The sequence below is a fragment of the Lolium rigidum genome, chromosome 7 (assembly GCF_022539505.1).
Source record: "Lolium rigidum isolate FL_2022 chromosome 7, APGP_CSIRO_Lrig_0.1, whole genome shotgun sequence".
NCBI lineage: Eukaryota > Viridiplantae > Streptophyta > Magnoliopsida > Poales > Poaceae > Lolium > Lolium rigidum.
Window position 1 is genome coordinate 158,474,165 of NC_061514.1, and position 6,824 is coordinate 158,480,988.

Genomic DNA, 6,824 nt, shown 5'->3' on the forward strand with positions numbered 1-6,824 from the left:
GGCGCCTCCTCGCTGGTCTTGTGCAATCCAATCGCTTCCCTCTTGCACAGATATTGCCCTAATTTCCCGCTTACTTTTTTGCATTGCTGGAACTTGTGTATGATTATTAATAAGTAGGTAAACTTTTTTTTCACAAAGCAAAGAAGTATATTGTCAACTGAAATTGAAATCGATGATGTTTACTTTGCTTCCATCCTTACTTTGTTACACACTGCTATAAGAAAAGGTAGGATGTATGAACAGTTCACATGTCTTGTAAGTTGTCACCTCGATGTACAGTGGCTGTCCAATCGACCAGCGAAAACACGCAATCTTCACGTGAACTTCTTATCCTAATTTGTTGGTTCTGTTGATGGAACTTTTTTATTAACAGTGCATCCAAGAAGGTAGGACAATGCCAGACAGAACCAGGTAGTTGGCTATAAACATAGCCATTTAAAGGCATCTATATTTTAGTTTTACAAAAAAAAGAGGCTTGTTTCAGGCAAATTGAATACAATGACTCATAGCTCTTTCCTAATCCTTGTAAATAGCACGATACTATAGGATGTAATTGCTTGGGACTAATATGCCCTAGCTTGGCACACAATAAAGAAGGTGTTCTGAACTGTAGATTACGTATGGCCAGTGCGGCCGGTCACCAGCTCAATTCATAATGAAGCAAAAGAAGTGACAATGCAGAGGAACACTCATATGGATCCAAAACGACATAACTCCTACAAAGACAGCAGAAACGCCTTGATTAGCATAGTACACCACACCAAAGGAGGAAGACAGTCGAGAACCAGAGAATAACCATGTAAACATAACTTCGACAGCAAAAAGTCATTAAACAGAACTGTACTTACCTTTCTTTCTGGTCTGCAGCTTTTTGCTCTTCATGAAACGAACATAATCAAAATAAACAAATAATTCCTTGTGACAAAGTAACCAAATAGTTCTTTAAATAAATCAGGACATGTGATGCACTTTTCTCTGCAGAAAAAAGAACACTGCCTGAGCTTCGAAGCCAAACTTTCACATATAAGTATGTTGTAAAAAAGCACGAGGCTACTGTAACACATATTTATGATGGTAAATGCAGAGCTAAATAGGAAGCAAAACTGAAGTGGATACGCTACTCTTCATTGAAAGACCCAAACTGGAGACTATTAAGTACAAGCCAACACATAATACCATAGAATTTAAACGATAGAAGAAAACAATCTGCCCCAGCAAAGATAAACTAAGACCACTAAATCCATTTTAGTTGCTCATGTTTGGGTGCCTTCAGCATAAGTTGGAGCAGAAATTAGGGTGGTGATATTGCCTTGGGCCTATATAGCCATACTACAGTCAATCCAGAGAATTTCAGAGAAACACATTAGACCCTGAATAATAATAAAACCGTATAGAGGTACACCAAAAAACTATAGGAAGCATAAGAGCACTTGCCAGATCCACATCACATGTTGTGGAAAAGCAAAGAAGAAATCATTGATTGTTATCACAAGTCTGCAGAAGGACAAGACTGGGATCAAGCAGATTCCCTGGAATAATGGCGCTTTGCCTAATCTAATGAATTTTATCAACAATATGCCCATAAAAATGAACGAGACAAATTCCAGTGCACAAACATGTATTTGGAAAAAAAAATTGTATCATAATATTTCAATATGCTTTCTTAAGATGGAAATAAATGATGCGGTGAAAAGCAACTTCAAAACCTAGGGGAATTATAGGGAGCCAATCTCTTAGCTCCATAGCAAGTCAACAGCCTACCAAATGGCATGTATTGGGTATTTTGTGCACCCCAGTAGAGCTAATAATGTTATTCAAGAACACATCAGTTGTTTCCACAAAAACCACCACTTTATCCACTGTTCAGGCCATCCAAACAAAAACAAATCCACTGTCAAACCAAGCACAGCTCCCTGTGAGAGTTGTTATCTGTTCTGTAGTCCTAATTTTACATATGTAATCTAGATAAGTCAATCCAGTAACCACCAAACTGGTTTTCATTTCCTTCCTGAAGTTACAAAAGAGAGTAATATGAAGATACTTTTGATGTGGCTTTCAGAAAAATATGCTCATTAAAAGTCTGGAGATACGATTCAGACCAAGGTAAATGCTGCAACCATTTTGTCTCTACCAGTAGCAGGAGATGCATTTTGAGATATCCAGGCACAAAGATTGAAAACAATGATTAAATGAGGGGTAGAAACAATTTAGACTACTCTGGAGCTATCTACATATCATCTAACATTATTTGAAGGGAAAATACAGCTTTCTAGGTTATCACGGTTATCACACAAGTGACGCAAATAAAAGTTATGAAATTAAAACCAAAGTGAGAAGCAACGGAGATTCTGTTTCTCAATCTATTTAGGAATTAAAAACCTGAAAAAGTAGAAAATTTGGTCATCTAAGTACAGATTGTGACTCTTGCTAAATTGTATACGACTTTACAGATGAAGATATAGATGCATATTATTGAAGGGCAAAGCAGCTCAAAAGAAGTTCCTAATTCTAACCTTACCAGCCCCTGCCAAAGATTACGCTCACATAAATATTAGGAACAATTCAAAGAATTTGTGGCATGACAAGTCCTCATTGATGTATCGAAGGCATGTATTGTCGAGTTAACTGAATCTACAAAATCAAAGGTCTTAACTCTATATCTGCTTCATAAAGTAAAAGAAACGTGCCACAATGAGCTGCAACGGCTAAGATGACATAACATCAAAAGAAACGACCTGACTCGCTCGCCAAAAGAGACGAGCCATGTGTGTTGTTTGTAAAGCATGGAAAAAAGTTTATTTCCCTCTTGTGTAGTTCTAAGTTGTCTAATGTTTCTTCTGGCAAAAAAATAACACATGGATTTGAAAGAACGAAGAATACCAACAAGGCAGATTTATGTTGCTTTGGTAAATATAGCTGAAATTGGAGCTTGGCTAACTCTTTTACTTGAAGTCTGAGCTGACTATATTTCGGATCCCCTTATATTATAGAAAATAAAACCAACTAATCCCATAAGCGAGACACACAGATGTATACCACATGGCTTCACCTGAAGTAAAAGATTTGAATCAAAGAAACTGCAAACATGGTTCCAGGCAGCAAGCACAATCCTAAAACAAGACAGGCGCAACTTTACGAGCAGCAAACAATGAAATATCACCAAAAAAATCCCCCAAAACTTAACCTAGCCAATATAGTGAGTTCCACGATCATTGTTCGTGCAACCTCTATTTGGTTCCAGCTTTTATTTCTGTGGAAAGATCACCTTAAGGTATATGTTGCGTAATCAACAAATTTCATTTTGATGTGAACAAGAAGCATGCGGGCATATAGTTGTAGCACTAACCTGTATGCCAGCCCCGGGCTTAGCTTTTAGAGCCTTAATGGTCCCACCTTCCTTACCAATGACCAACCAAGCCTATATTTTACAATAAAAAGAAATATAGAAGATCATTTAAGTAAAACTTATGACCAGATAACTTTTCCGGCTCACCTTTCAGTTAGGATATAGATGTCCACTTTCTCAGCACCAGATTGCGGACTGCTAAAACTTCAAGCAGCAAGTGTACGTGACTAACCTGCGTCAACCTGAGAAAATGTATGATTTGTAATAGCCTCAGCAAATCTGTAATCATCCTAAATAATTCAAAACAACACAATTTTAGCACCTGAGGTGATCTGTAGCCACCTGATAGTTTCCCGAGAATTGCCAACTAACCACCAGCCTATATAAACAATATGTAGAATATATCTGATAAAGAATGTTAATTTAAAGTGCTTTCTGAGAACATGCATGGAAATATGATCTCAAGTTAATTTTCAAATTGAACATCTTTTACTTGCTTATCACCAATTTATTGTTCAGCTAAACTACATGCTACAAAGAAGTATGCACCATGGATGCCAGTGCCCTGGTAGATGCCAACAAACAAAGAGCTAAAGCATGCCACTGGACGGGTGAAAGGAAAACTTCTTTCCATGGAAAATGCCAGGAGGAAAGTACAGATTAAATTCACAAGCATTTGATTCAGGAAATTTTGGAAACATGATACAATCCCAATGAAAATACAATAAACTAAAATAAGCACTGAACATTTGAACAAGATAACAATGAAAATTAACCGTACCTTGGTTTGAGTAATTTCAAGGATGTGTTGGACTCCATCAACCTAAAAAATTGTAACAAAAAATCAAGAATCTAGAGAGAGGAACAACTCATTCTCGAAAAAAATAGAGGGAAAACTAAAAGTGGGAAAACAAGGAAAGCTAGTCAGATCACACAGGGCGCCAAATAATCTTCTACTGGTTAATTGAAAGCAATTGAAATCTAAGCAAGAGAGTGGTGGCCATATGGTGCTCAACAGATTTTCCTTTGTCGATACCTACGAGCGTAGAGGCAAGGTCGTGCTCTTCCATCCGGGCGCGCCGCTTTCTCTGGTATCCACCACCACCAACATTCTCTCCACCAACAGCCGTGATTACATCTATCCAATGGAGGAGTGGCGCGCTAGGGTGATGGCCTATTCAAGGGGGGCACGCTGCGAAGGCCGGAGAGGCTGCTACTTGATGGGGAGTTGGCGAACTGGAGTTGTCGCGAGGGAGACGTGATGCGTGCCGGTGAGGACATGGTGGCCAAGCAAGGCGGCGGCGGCTGAGAGGAGGAGGTGAAGGGCGTGGAGTCGCAAGAAGGCGAGTAGCTAGGGTTCCAGTCGGGGGTGGGGTTTTGTTCAATCCTTTGACAACCGAATGGTCAGGATTGACGTGGGGCTCGTTCAAGATCGGACGGCTTGGGAGTGTTTCTTATCGCCAACCCGCGCCTCGCTATCGTGGAGCGCTCTGGCCTAGGGCAAGCACATAGGCACTTGCTTGTTCTCAATATCAAAATTCCTAATTCCCCGTGGGAACAAGGAGCATAATTCCTTATTCAAAGTATGCACAAGTTTTCATACCCTCAAACAAAAAAGGCCAGCAAGAAAAATCTTAAGAACAAATCTTATCAAAGGCCGTTGATCAAATGCAGAACCACAAAATCCACTATACATAAGGGGAATAGGTTAAATACCTTGGTTGACTAATTCCTATGATGCTGTTGCAGTACATGTGAAAGCCAATTTGGATAGGCAATTTAAGCAGGATATCCTTCAGCCCAAAAAGAATTCCATTTGACCAAATAACTCGGATCTCATCATTAAAACTGGTGTCTTACATAGAAAGAAAAACCTGATGCAAAACAACATAATTATTAACACAGGGCAAACCACAAAATCAAACTGGGGACCTCTATTTGAATCAGACCTTTAAGGTATATATATACTTGAATCAGAGTATACCTATGCGGCTATTGCCAAGTAGCAAATAATAGTTTATCCTGAATCATAAGCAATTGTCCTTTTAATAAATATATGAAAGCTAATAACGTAAGCTTGCCCAAGAATATATGCATCTTGGTTTCTGTACTGCCAAAAGATTAACAATCTAAATTGAGTTTAAGCCGGTATACATTTCAATCACATAGAGCTACAACAAAAATAAAATCATATCATGATTTCATCAAGCAGGATATTAAAAGAAGATCTAGAATGCAAAGAATAATACCATATTTCTGGCCTGCTCAAAGATAAACGAAATTTTGGTGGGGGTAAGAAGGGAGATTGTCCATGACCTGAGGATGAAGATACCAAAAATATAAGCACGTGAAGGGGAGGCATGGAAGATGAAGATGTAAAGAGGATGAGGAAACAACAGAAGAAAACATACCATGATGCAGCCTCGCTGTCAGGATCCGAATTTCCTGGACATGGGAGAGATAGGCTGGAGCTCCGATTGGCTCAGGAAGAACAGGGAAATAAATCTAAAGACATAAAGACAGGAAAAATAATTTGGTTTTTGATTGCTTGATCCTCCCGACCACCCCACTTGCTGTTTATAACCACACAGCAAGCTCAAGCAAATTACAACTCTGCCCTTGGTTGGACAGTGAACAGAACCCTAGGTGAAGGCTAAACTAGTACTTTGGCTCCACAGCGCTGGAATTGGTCTCAGCCGTCGATCCTTGCCGGGTGATGAACAGGTAAGGATCCTGACAGGGCTCCCTCCTCAAGTCAAGACTTCAAGGCTTGAAAGTTGGAAATGTTGCCTGTATGAATTTGGCATCCTCCCAAGTTGCTTCCTCGGCCGTGAGATTTTCCCAGTGTATCAGCCATTGGGGCACAGGTATGTCATAATCTCCAGCATTGCGAGGGACTTGACGGCGAGCAAGAATGGCGAGAGGGGCAGTCTTTACCTTACCATCTGGTGTCACCAGGGGCAGGTTTGGATTCGGAACTGCGTGTTTGCCCAGGTGTTTCTTCAACTGATTCACATGGAAGACATCGTGCAGTAGGGTTTTGGGTGGGAGCTGCAGTTGGTAAGCAACTTGACCAACCTTCTTCATAACCCTGTATGGGCCATACCATTTGGATGTTAACTTCAAAGCGTTTCTCAGACCAAGGACAGTCTCTCTGTAGGGCTGCATTTTGAGATAAACCATGTCGCCGACTTCAAATGTTCTTTCTGTCCTCTTCATGTCAGCAAACTTCTTCATCCTGTTTTGAGCTTGTGTCAGGTTGTGCTGGAGGGTTTTGAGCATGTGATCCTTTTCAGCAATTGTGACTTGGACTTCTTGTTGCACATTGCAGGGAATGGACAGAGTTTGAATGTGTGGAGGAGCATATTCATACAATGCTTCAAACGGGGACATTTTGATGGCTGTGTGATACGCACAGTTGTACCAAAGCTCGGCTCGCTGGCGACGGTCGACCCATTTTTTTGGTTCTTTGAAGGCC

At 40.2% G+C, this 6,824-nt stretch overlaps 1 long non-coding RNA gene across 4 annotated transcripts; it reads right to left on the reverse strand.

The window, feature by feature from the left end:
• Positions 1-395: 395 nt before the first annotated feature.
• On the reverse strand, positions 396-5,773 carry LOC124676702. Of its 4 annotated transcripts, none has more exons than XR_006993762.1 (8): positions 5,758-5,773; positions 5,596-5,662; positions 5,063-5,220; positions 4,128-4,169; positions 3,669-3,725; positions 3,494-3,588; positions 849-3,418; positions 396-716 (listed from the first exon to the last, which is right to left on the reverse strand). It is a non-coding gene; the product is annotated as an uncharacterized LOC124676702 (long non-coding RNA). The 4 variants fall into 4 exon arrangements; XR_006993760.1 differs by having other exon boundaries at positions 849-975; positions 3,347-3,418; positions 3,669-4,169; XR_006993759.1 differs by having other exon boundaries at positions 3,669-4,169.
• Positions 5,774-6,824: the final 1,051 nt, after the last annotated feature.